Source organism: Stegodyphus dumicola, chromosome 5, assembly GCF_044657685.1.
Source record: "Stegodyphus dumicola isolate Sdum_Otavi_A_Nest chromosome 5, ASM4465768v1".
NCBI classification, from domain to species: domain Eukaryota; kingdom Metazoa; phylum Arthropoda; class Arachnida; order Araneae; family Eresidae; genus Stegodyphus; species Stegodyphus dumicola.
In genome coordinates this window covers 93869920-93882875 of record NC_140772.1, presented here as the reverse complement: position 1 = coordinate 93882875, position 12956 = coordinate 93869920, and positions in this window count along the sequence as shown.

The following is a 12956-nucleotide window of genomic DNA, read 5'->3' as shown; positions in this document are numbered from 1 at the left end:
TTTATCGAGTATAGAGTTACAAACCTTGTGGGATCCGGAGTCCTTAGGAATATCCAAAACGATTGAAGGCAAAGTTTAAGGCAGTTTTGGATGAAGAAACTTTGTCATTTCCAAGAAACGATTACCTTTAACACATATCAACGGTGTGAAGTGAATATAGCCTGGGTCAACACACAATTTTTGAAACAATTTTGGTACCGTTCAGGGGTTCAGGGGAAATTACGTACTGTCTCTAATCGGTTAAAAAAGGACAATATCTGGAAGCTTATGATAATATATTTTTGCAGTGGCAACGAGAAGGCATAATGGAAGATGTAAAAAAGTTTAATACTGATCAACCTAAATTTATTTCCTACACCGACCAGTAATCAAAATGTCTAATGCTACTACCAAAATACGCCTGGTTTTTGATGCGTCTTCAAAGACATATGGATATGTGGCTCTTAATGATTATTTGCATATTGAACTGAGTCTTACATAATGTGATTTTTAGATTTTGAAAACCCGGAATGACTGCCGTTATGAAACATGCTTCTTTACAGATTGGTATCAAATAAGAAGATAGAGATATGCTCCGATTTCTGCAGTGGGAAGATGTTAACTGTATAACTGTGAAAGAGTATAGACATTGCTGGGTAGTTTTTTGCCCCAATTCAAGACCTTTCTTATTAAGCGCCACCATTTTATATAATTTGCTTTCGGAAAGGTTTAAAAGAGAAGACTTGCTGTCCACTGTTGAAGTTTTAAAAGAAAGGTTCTACGTTGATAGTTCTCTACGCTGTTAGTATTGCAGACGAAAATGAGCTTCAGTTATTGCAAGATCGAACAAAAGAAGTAACGACAATGAGATAATTCGATTTGCGTTGTTGGTAAGAATAAGAGAGAAGGAAGTTACCAAACAACCTCGTCTGAAATAGAACATTCTAACAGATGAAGTGTAATGTGAATTTCCGAAGAACCTGGATTGTTTGGACAAACCCACAACCAAAAGAATGTTACTATCAATTATTAATAGCATCTATGATCCCATTGGATTAACATGGCCAGTAATGCTGCTTTCAAAAATTGTTTTACAACAAGCATTGAAGTAAAATACAGATTAGAATGAACCCTTTTAAAAATATTTGCATTAAAAAGTTGATAAGTGGTTAAAAGTTATTCATTTGATGAATCTATAAGGTATTTTCTCCCTATTTTCAGTATACAGCATGGCTATCTTAATTCTGGAACTTGGCTTTCGCTGTGACATTGGAGTTTTTGCCGCATGACACGGGCGACACACAACAGTACCTGAGGGTTACTACAGATTCGAGGCGTAATCGGGAGGTTAGGTTTTAGTCCCGGCGAGGACATTGCACATTTTTTTTCCATCTTCTGCTTTAAAAAAAATAAATAAACGACTCTACACTGGCGCCCAGAATAAAAGGTGGTGGAAAATAATTAGTCGTAAGCAGGCTATCCTCATTAGTTAGAAGAACTCATTATGCAACAATTTAAAATACTAGTTTACATTTATTTTATTATGCCTACCAGAAAGGGGCTTTTTGTGCATTTTACGCTGGGAAGATCAAAATAGAACAATGATAAATTTAGCCGCTGCTGAATTTAGAGTACCACCAAAAAAGAGACCTAATACTCAAAGAATGGAGCTGTTGGGAGCATTTATTGAGTTACAGTCGAAATCACCGCGTCAAAAACATCGCGGACGAAAACGTCGCGGAGAAAATAACGCAAGGCGAAAACGTCATGATACAAAACATCGTGGGAGAAAATAAAGCAAAGAGAAAACATCGTGGTACAAAATATCGTCGTCAAAAATAAAGCGGTTCAAAAACTTCTCTGTTTAAAAATATCGTCGTCGAAAATATCGTGGTAAAAATACACATCGCAGACATGATTTTTAGGCTTTAATAATTGCAAATGGATATGCGCTTATGTTTTGTGTGCGCAAGATGGAAAGAATGATAATTTTCACATTCAAATTTTTTTATTAATTAATACATTTTTAAAAAAGCAAAACAAGAAATTTAAATAAAACAAGAAGTAATTTTCATTATAAGAGTATCAGATTAACAAATGTGAAGAAAATTATTTCATAATTAACTTAGCAATTTTTTACTTATCTTTCTTTTTCTATTCATTTTTAGATAATACTTTTCATAAAAAATTACCAGTAAAACTTTTTAAAAATATTTTATTAATGACCTTGTTAGTTAAATATGTCAGTTTGAAATTCTATCAAGTGTTATAAATTGCATTAATTTTTTATACTTAAGTTTCCATTTTACATTTTCAGTGAATATTTATTAGTTAATAAAAAATATGAACGTTAAACTTATCCTTCTTTACATCTTGCGCTCACAAACCATTATGCGAGTTTTTACAATTATTAAATAATTGCTAAATTTTACAGTTATTAAAACCTAAAAACGCATGTCTGCGATGTTATTGTCATGCGATGATTTAAAGGTACTTTATATTTTCCACGATATTTTCGCCGACGATGTTTTTAAATTGCAAAGTTTTTGAACCGCTTTATTTTCGACGACGATGTTTTGTGCCACGATGTTTTAGAACTGCGACGTGATCTCTTTGCTTTATTTTCTCCCACGATGTTTTGTACCACGACGATTTCGCCTTGCGTGGTTTTCTCCTCGTCGTTTTCGTCCGCGATGTTATCGGCGGACACCATTTATTGCATCCCGTTTAGCCAAATCCATAGTAGAAGGGTCAAAGTCGCCATTCAAGACATATTTTTGGACTGATTCTATGGTAGCGCTGAGTAGAGTAAAAAACAATCAACCTCAAATAGCTTAAACAACAGATTAAAAGAGATTAATGAATTGGCGGTATATATCCAGTAAAATTAATCCAGTGGATTTGCCATCTCGTTCTTGTACTTGGATAGACTTTGTAAGAGGGAAATGATTGGAAGGACCATCTTGGCTTAAAGAGCAGGATATATGTTGGGCTAAAGAAGAAATAATAGTCCCAAGCAAGAATTGCAGAAGACGAAAAAAATATAATAAGCACAACAAATAGCTTAAAGAGGAATGTAAGTGATCGATTTTTGTATTTCTCAGGATACTCTAAATGTCTGAAAATTGCGGCTTGGATAAGGAGATTCTAAAGAAATGTAAAGGGAAAGGAAACAGTTTAATTTCAAATTTTCTCATGTGAAGAAATCAAAATGGTTGAAAAGGTTCTTAACGAGATGTTGCAAGGAAGATGGTTAAATGAAGGTAGGAAAAGATGTGATCTTTCTATATCATTTATTGAAGATGACGTTAAACTAAATATAAAAACATGGCTTATATTCGAAGAAGATATGAACGATTTTAAATATCTTATTGTTCTGCATGTTCACTCGATTATTAGGCGTTTAATTGTGCACACTCAAAAAAGGATTTATGCCATGCTGGGTTAAGAAGAGTTTTAGCACTCCTCAGAGAAGATTCTGGAATCCTTGAGGAAGTAAAATAATACTCAAAGTAATAAGTAATTATTAATTAGAAATAAATGTAAATTCCTTCTCTCTAAGAGGCATTCAGCCAAACCTATAACTGTTGATCAGAGCTCCTCTTCCAATCGAAAGTATAGAGCGTGCACATGCATTTCCAGTAACTGGTGCTGATGTAGCTATTCTTCTATATCTACGTAGTAGAACAAAAGTTTGGATCGTCGTATTTACTTGTGCGGATATGACATTTGGAAATGATAACCTCATTATCAACGGAAGCATTCCTGCAGACAAAGCGAAGATTTTTTGCTCGTCGTCGAGGGATATCCATAATATTCTCCAATAGTAAAACTAACATAAGAGGCCCTGCTGCAGCTCTTCAAAATATGGATTAGAAGAAAATATAATCAGAATGCGTTTTAAGAAAGATAGTATGAAGCTTAATCCTATGACTTAACCACGGTATGGTTAATAGTAGGAGTGCATGATTCGCATTATAAAAGATTTGTTGAACTGATGTTTGGACATAACATGATCATCTTATGAAAAAATTAACACCATTCTGTGCTATTATTAGAATATAATAAATATAATACCACTAACCTGTTTGTTGCAATACCCCAATGAACTGTTGCCATGAACGCCAGCTCACTTCTTGCATGAATGTCAAAATGCTTCTTCAGTGATAGAGGCAGCAGATTTAGATTTGAAAGTGTGCAATCATCTTAGGAGACGAATTCCTTATGTTAAAAAAATCAGAAAGTGTTTAAGGAATACATTTCGGAGAGAATTTATTTCTGAACTTGTGAGAAATCCAGCTAACTCCGGAGGTAGAGGGAATATCGAAAAGGTAGATAAAGTTCTAGTAGGTTCGGATAACATTAAAGGAATTAAGTGGCCTTTGGCTCGAGTGATTGAACACTTCAACAGAAGAGATCAACAGCAACATATGGCTACACTACCTGTAGGTCCTAAGGAATTACTATTTCGGCCACTCCGACGATTGTGTCAAAAGATTGCATTGGACCAGTTACCTATTTCTTCCGGAAAAGTTAATACCTTGGTAAAAATGTAGCCAACGGGGAACCTTATTGTCGAAATAATGGAGGCAATATTTCAGAAATAAAATGATTTATTCTCCAAGCCAACTGTAATCACAGAAAGTGGTCGAAAGGTATTTAATTTGTTGCATGCTGTATTTTTTCTTGAAAAAATAAAACAAATTCTTGGTGTAAACAAAAACAAACGAAAAATACCTTTTCCTACATTGACCATCTAAATGAAAATGTAAATGAAGCCTGTATAGTTTTTGATTTCTTCCAACATATTTTAAGACATTTTCAAGTTCGCGTCTTGGGAGTATTTAACATTCACATATTGCAATTTCTATCACGACGTCTAAGTCAGTCATAGGGACACACCCTGCCACATTTTCTTGGCGATTCTATCATTTCAGTGTAACATTCTTGGAAAATGTCGCATTGAAGTGACAGCATATTACTGAATTATATTCTTATTTTAAATACAAAATTAAACACATTCAGGGATCCCATCATTCAAAGTACATCCATCTGTGCATATACAATAAACTAAATTCTTTATAACTAACCAATTCTTTTCCGGAAATGAATAATAATATCAAATATTTTTCCCTATGGTGTGATTATTCATGGGGAGAAAATTTAAAATTTCTGGAATTTAATTCGGTCTACTGCAGAAGATAACGAAATCAGAACAATATGTTGTGGCTTATATGTCGCTACTGCGAGTCAAAGTGCAAATTAAAATATGTAAAACATTTTAAAATTTATATAACGTGATCGTAAATGTGTCCTGCACTAATTTGTTTGCGCTAATGCAAGTCGAATGTGAGCGGTGCATATTTTTAATTTGCATAGTTTTTAGAATTTTTTCTAAATTTATCAAGTAACAAACGGTAAACAATAATGAACTATTTTCAAAGCTTTTGCGTCAGCAAAATTTTGCATATGTTTTCCAAATAAATAACAAATTTTATATGATGCTGATGTCATAGCTGCACTTTGTAAAATCTCCACTAGAGTAGGTTTTGCTGTTAAAATTGATTTCTCGAAGAAAATTAATTTTTCCATGCTTAACAAAGACAAGCGGGGAAAAGTGTCTCTAAAGAATTTGTGTTTCGCAACATAATGTAAATCAATATTATATTGAATACCACAGTCTTGCGGTAAAGCAAACAAATTATTCAACCATGTTTATTTTTTCGGAATAAAATATTCCTCTTTCCACTTATCTTGAAGCAATTTATATTCGTCAGCTATTTTTCTAAATAAATAAAAAAAAAAAAAAAAATGTTTATTCCATTAGTGGTATAAAATTTTGCGAATGTAGTATATATATTGAATATTTGATATTAAAGTAATCCGAAATCAAAATTCCACGCATTGACATAACGACACAATTAAAACAATTCACGTACTGGTAAAAGAAGATTTAGCCCGCTTTGTGCACGTATGATTTTGTAACTACGATCGTATATTCAGCAGAGGTCTGTTTTTGATAACAGAATAGGGCATTTGCAATCTAAAGTAAGAACCAGCAAGAGAAAATAAATACAACGCTTCTCTGCATCCAGACTTAACTAACAGTGAAAGCTGCTTTACAGGAAATTATTAAATCTTATTTTTCACTTACGAGACACAATCCCATTTAAGTCAATTTCAAAAGTAGCTGAATATAAAAATGTAGGTGGATGAATTTCAAGATGCGATTAGACTTCCAGTATTATTAATTTTACATACTGAGTTTTTTTAATTCAATTCAGCAACACTTTTTTTCAACATTTTCAAACGTAATTATTGGTAAAAAGGATAACGTTGGTACTGCCACTCTGACAGAAGGCATATTCTTCTTTCTTTATTTACTATTATTGTTTTATTAAAAAATTACTTTCTTCCAGATAATATTTTAATAATTTTTATTCTTTATTATGCATAAAATTTTCTCTGTTATTGCACTCAATACCAAATACCACTTATGCAAGTCTGCAGTTTTCCTTCCCTATTAACTGTTTAACACTGAAGTGAGATTTATGCCTTTTATAAGTAACATAATACTTAGTAATTATTTTATTCCTGAAGCTTGGCTATTCTTCGAAGTATCCTTTCTGATATTCTCATAAATTAATTTTTTTAAAAGGCTTATCAAATCGAATTACCATTATACATATTACACGTCACAAAAATCAGAAGCCAGTTTGGAAAAAATTCAATTATGAATTGAATTCAGTTAAACTATCATGAAAACATAAACAAGGGCTACGCGTTCAAAAGCACAGTAACGTCTGTGGAAGAATTTCGGAAGGAAATGGCATGCATTACTATTACAAACACAGACACCCAGACACACACTTACCCTGTATATATATATATTATATAGTATATAATCTCGGTCTTCCGTGGCCCGTCATCTGTTCGTGGGTTGTTCAGAGTTGAAACGCACTACTGCTAAAGAATTCTTCAATTATTATTTTTAATGAAATAATTAGTTGCAGTCCTCGCTTAGAAGCGGTAATGCTCTTTTAGCTTTAGTGTTAATCAGGGTACACTATGAGGAAGCTTAAAAATAAATTTATTTATGAAAAAATATTTTTTTTTATATTTTAAAACCCGATCCTCATCATGAACATTTTTAATTTCTAGTTATATCTATGACCTGACTTTGGGCGCTAAAGATATGTTATAATGCATAAGGTCTAGCAAATGTAAAATGTACATTTGTAGGCATTTTATTATTTATGTATCTTCATGTCTGTGAGTGCGTATATTACAATTAAATCTTAAATCTAAATCAAGTTATATTATGACAGTGAAGTATATTTTTAAACCACCGCTGACGCTGAACTTCATAAGCAAAATTAATTGTAATTACACGCTACAAAATATTTAATTCGCATTAATGGATAAATTCATTATTTTCTTTGTATTTCTATCTCATTTCCAACGACTCATTCCAGAAATATGCAACAACTAACATCACATTTACCAGTTAGTAGCAACAGCTAATAGTAATAAGGTTTTTGCGTGGAAAAATCTGCTTGTTGTTTTTCAGAATCCTAATGCATGCTAAGAGTTTAACAGGACTTAGCGTAAGCAACTGCGAAATAATTTATGGAAGTTGTTAATCACATTTAATTTAATACTTGTAGCTGAGAACTATGACAACTATCGGTAAATGTTAGATAATTCCTTACATAAAACTTCTTAGCACTAGACTCGCATTTGTGTAGCTAAAGCTAAATAGTAATAACTCTGGATAGAAGCTAGTAATCCAAGACGTTTAGTTTGACGGCTAGTTTTATTTATAACTCATAAATCCTGCATAAAATGAAAGGGTTTATCTTAATTTCCTCAATCTAATTTCAAACTATATATATGTAGATAAATTTCTGTGTAGACGACAAATCATCTATTGCAGTCGACATCTCCAGAAGACAACCACGAGATTCAAAAACAAAATTTAGATAATACATAAATAATTTATTGCATAATGTCGATCACATAAACTTTTAATGAATTAAAATCAAACTGTGTTTATTAAAGGAGTTGTAAGCAATAACTGAATTAAACTTCGAGATATGTTTGCTTTCCCATTTTCTTCCGAATACCTGCTGTACGAAAAGCTATCTGTATATCCGAAGACTGAAATTCAAAGAGTAAATTTTCTTCTTTTATTTTAAGATTGTACGATCGTTGTCTTCCACGTCCTCTAAGATATAAGTAAAATCTACGTAAATTGTTTTATTATGTGCTTTTCTAGCATTCACATATGCTAGTCTTTCCTTACACCTTATTTGGTACAGATTAGTTTCATTATAATTTGGTGTACTGTACGGGCAAAATTTCTTTTTTCATACAATTTATTGGTCATTTCTTCTTCGCCTTACTCTATTTATATATAAAACATTTCACATGAGAAACCCGATCCTAGGGAACCAGAACAATCTTTTACGACAAAAAACTAGAATGCGAAAAAAACGGAATGAAACGAAGACAATACCGTAACTAGTGTTTGAAGTTGCGGATAATCTTGATATGTAACAGCGTTATATATGTAATCATACATGTATTCATATTAAATTCAAAATATATAGTTGTATTAAATAAATACGTAATTGTGTTTCAATATGATGAACCCCGTTGAAAAAAATGGATAAATTCTGGTAATTCCTTTTACATTTTATACTGCATTTCATTTATTCTTTTTATGCCTTCACCTCGTTTTGCTTAAACAGTTATGAGTGCAGGAACCATGTTTAAATTTAATTAGAAAGCAAACCTTTTAGCAAAATTACATGCATATGTTTAAATTGATCAGTATCACATAACATCCTTTTTAGCAAGAAAACTCGATTAAAAATACAAACAGAGACTGTTTAAACGTTGATAAATTGAGCTTTATTCCTTTGAATAATCTCACCAAACAAAATAATCCAAAGAATTTTTGATAAACGCAAGGTGAATTTACAGCAACACACAGTGAAAAGTAAAATATTACTGCAGGAACGGGCGACAGTTTCCAATACCGCGGTTTTTACAGATAAGGCTCTTTAAGGGAGGAACTTCTACTCCTCCCATTCCCAACCGCCACCACCGCCGGAGATAGGAGGGCGCTCTATCTCTTTCCGAACACTTCCGACATTCGTTCGGCGCGCCCTTGCAAATCTCTCTCGCAGAAGATAAGAATGGTTCTAATGGATGCCAGCCCTAGTCGAACGCATCCGGTGTTGTTGTAATGGGTGGGGCGGCTGGGCTAAAATTTTAGAGCCATACGAGAGAGAGTTTGAAGCTCGAAGCGGGGTTGACTTTAAATGCTATACTCTGAAACTCTCTCGCTTAAATAGAGATAAAGCATAAAAGATGGGTTTATGGAATTTATTTAAGAGTTTCAAGGAACTTATTTGAGTGATATCTACCTACATATATATATATCCCTGTGATATGTATATATAATGTGTCACTTATGCATGTGTGTGAATATTTTATTATAAACTGCAGACTAAATATTTAGTAAATGCTAAGAAAATATCTGAGATAAAGTTTACTGCAGTATTTCTCTGTATAGGATTTACGATATGTTCTTACATATTATGAATTCCTAGATAATTGCGAAGATTAAAAACTATGAATGTAGGGGACTCAAAAGGCGAATACACAAGACTGTCAAAAGAAATACGCAAAATTTATATATAGTTGGATAATGAAGCAATTTTAGTATGATTTTACAATATCGATTAAAATGTTAATAGGGCATCCATAATCGTAAGACAATGTTGAAATGTGGGAAAAGAGGCTATCTGCAATGATATAGGTAATCAAAACTAAAATATATAGTACCGAAACCTTTCGTAAATATACGATCTGTTGCAAAAAATATGTGCGCCCAGAAAGAACTAAGCCACAACTACAAAACTCGGAAGTGTAGTGTTCGAGCAAAAAAAAAAAAAAAAAAAAAAAAAAAAAAAAAAAAAAAAAGATCAAAACATTGAGGAGAAAAAGCGTTTTATTTGCAAGTAGCAATATAAAGAATGTGAAAATCAGTACATGGCAAAGCCACTCTTGCAGATATTTAAACCCAAACTTGGTTGGAATGAAGTCTAAGTTGGCTATGTCTCTCTGCGGTAGATTGTGCCCAAATGGAGCAACAAGTTGGAACATATTTGTATACGGTTGGATTTGCCTGCCTGGCGTGACTCAAACATGTTCTATAGGCAATAGATATGGTGACCTAGAAAGCTAGTCGAGGGCATTAGCAAATCTGAGACATTGTTGGAAAAGTCGTGCTGTATGTGGCTGAGAGTTGTACTGCTGAAAACAGAACCTGGACGAGCTACTAGCATAGGCAGTACAATCGGCTGCAAAAGTTCGTCAACGTACCTGCGAGCTGTCAGAATACCTCGCAGCACGACTAATGATGAACTGCTGTCCCGGGGATTGCTCTCCACACAGCCATACCTCGTGTTCTGACTGAGCGCCACTGGGTAATATATGGTACATTGGATCGCTCACCTATGCGTCTCCAGACACGTATGCTGCAGTCATCATTGTTGAGCGGAAAGCGTGATTAATCGCTACAGATCACAATTCTGTAATTGGACACAGCCCAGCTTGATCAAAAGTGGCACATTGCTTATGGTAAAAGCGTCAATGGCAAGTGTCTTAATAGACATCCAGATCTGAGCCCATAGTCAGCTAGTCTTTTGCAAATCATATCCCTCGTTATTCCGGGCTCCCTGTGAGTTCGCAAATGGCGTTGAATCTATGATAGCGTTACTGTTGGTGTGGACATGTCATGTGTTCTGATTGCGCGATCATCTCATTCATTGGTGTTCCTGGGATGTCCTGATACACTACGGCGGCTGGCTACGCCTTCGCTGAGACACTGGTTTTCGGAACTGATGGCAACCATGTCGCTTTGTCCAATATGACGATCCATCCGCCTGTTTGACCAACCGGCCTCTTTTAGTCCCATGATGCTACCCCTCTGAATGTCTGGCAACTAGCCGTAACGTCTTAAAGGAAACTGTTATTACAATATCATGTATCTAAGCTGTTAGGGCGGTTGTAAATGCTTGTCACTCACAGCGCACGCACTTTTATATTCTACCTGCTGCGCACTTCAAACGCACATTGTATCGCTCCACAGTACTGACTGAGGCTGCAGGGTTCAATCATTTAAAGAGCTTGCTATACTACATTTGCATGCTGGGTCGTATAGATGTAAGCCAAATTATTCTGGTTGGGCATATATTTATTTTTCAACAGAGTGCATTTTAATAATACCATCTTATCCTATTTTTCCCTTCTTATTAGGAGTATTTCGTTGCTTATAATCAGGATAATTTGCCTGAATTAAAATTCTGATCATAATGTGAATGATTGTTTTCGGGATTTAGAGAATCACACTTTCATATTCGATAATGCATTTAAATCAAACTTCTCTATGCCAAGGTGTTACATACTATATGGAGTTATAAATATCCATTTATTGTAATAATGCTTCAAACTCGCATTGTAAATGAATCTCATATATCGCAAATTAAATGTTGCACGATTAAATATCTTATTTAAATGTAAAATAAATATTCTACTTACATTTAATTATCTATTTCCTTAATAATGAAACAAAAGACTGGGAAAAGAAAAAGAAGAGTTAATTATTTTTATATCATTTCAAAGGGCAATATTCTGTTAACTTATTATTCACCACGCAGTTTGGAAGATACGTTTAAGATCTTATTTCTCGTGCAATGTAAATATTTCCCAGAGTGCTTAGCTGGCTTTTGCGCTATGTAACTTAGCATTGCATTCTGCATTGTAAAATTCTGCATTACAGTGTAAAATTATATAATATATTTAAATATTTAGAGGTTCCTAAATGTGAAAAATATCCGTTTTGTAAGGGTATGCGGGTTGTCATAATAGGATGCCATCAGATTTGCGCCTTTGGAGATATACTATTTGTTAAATGTTTACAACAAAGGTCAAGAAAAGGGACTAAATATGCATCGTGCGTTTATTTACACTTACGAATTTGCACGACTTCCGAAGTAAACCAAATAAGCAATTACTATCAAATGCTTTGCTTTATTTATAGCACGTAAACAATATTTGCTATTTTCCTAGGAAATAAAGTATATTTCCTACACAAGAACACGAAAGATAATGTATATTAAGGTTACAAAAATTTCTCATTGGTCTTTTGAAAACTGTAGTGAAGTAACATTTAATACTTAATAGTCTATTTGATTTTGTTATTAATAATTCGTAATCTTTCCTGAAACATTTGTTCCATGTCAAAAAAATAACTGAGAGGAAGAAATGAAATATAGTTAACTGAAATACAATATTATGTCTTAAAATATCTACGCACAAAATTAAAGAAGGAAGTAATGGAAAACTGAATTCATAGACTAAAATTAGGAAGAACGAATTGATGTCAAACTCAATAATTATGAAAATCAGTATTGCAAATAAAAGATAAAGCTTGATTAAGTCAAAAAGTTTCTTTTGTCTTAAAATGGTCAAAAGTTTCGAAAATTAATCTTTTAAAGAATATATAAAATTTTAAATATAATGATGCGAGAGAACCTGAGAGAATAATTAACATTTTTCTACTCTGATCTTAAACTATTTGAAAGCTGACGACATAAAAATAGTAACACTAGTTAACTGCGAAAAAATAGCCTGCAATCACTCATAGAAATTTTCTCTAAATTCTTTTAGATAATTAAATATTGCTTTTTATATTATGATAATTCTCTTTTTGTAAAAATAAAGATTAATCAAAAAAGCACTTTTCAATTTTTTAAAAATGTATTTGACTGAATAACATTTTCTCGTGTTTCGCTTATTGAAAACCTTGTGTCTTCAAATTAGCTCAGTGTATTCAGATATTAATTAAAATAATCTTAATCGTATTATTATGTTACATGCGTTTTACTGAAATAAGAATGCCG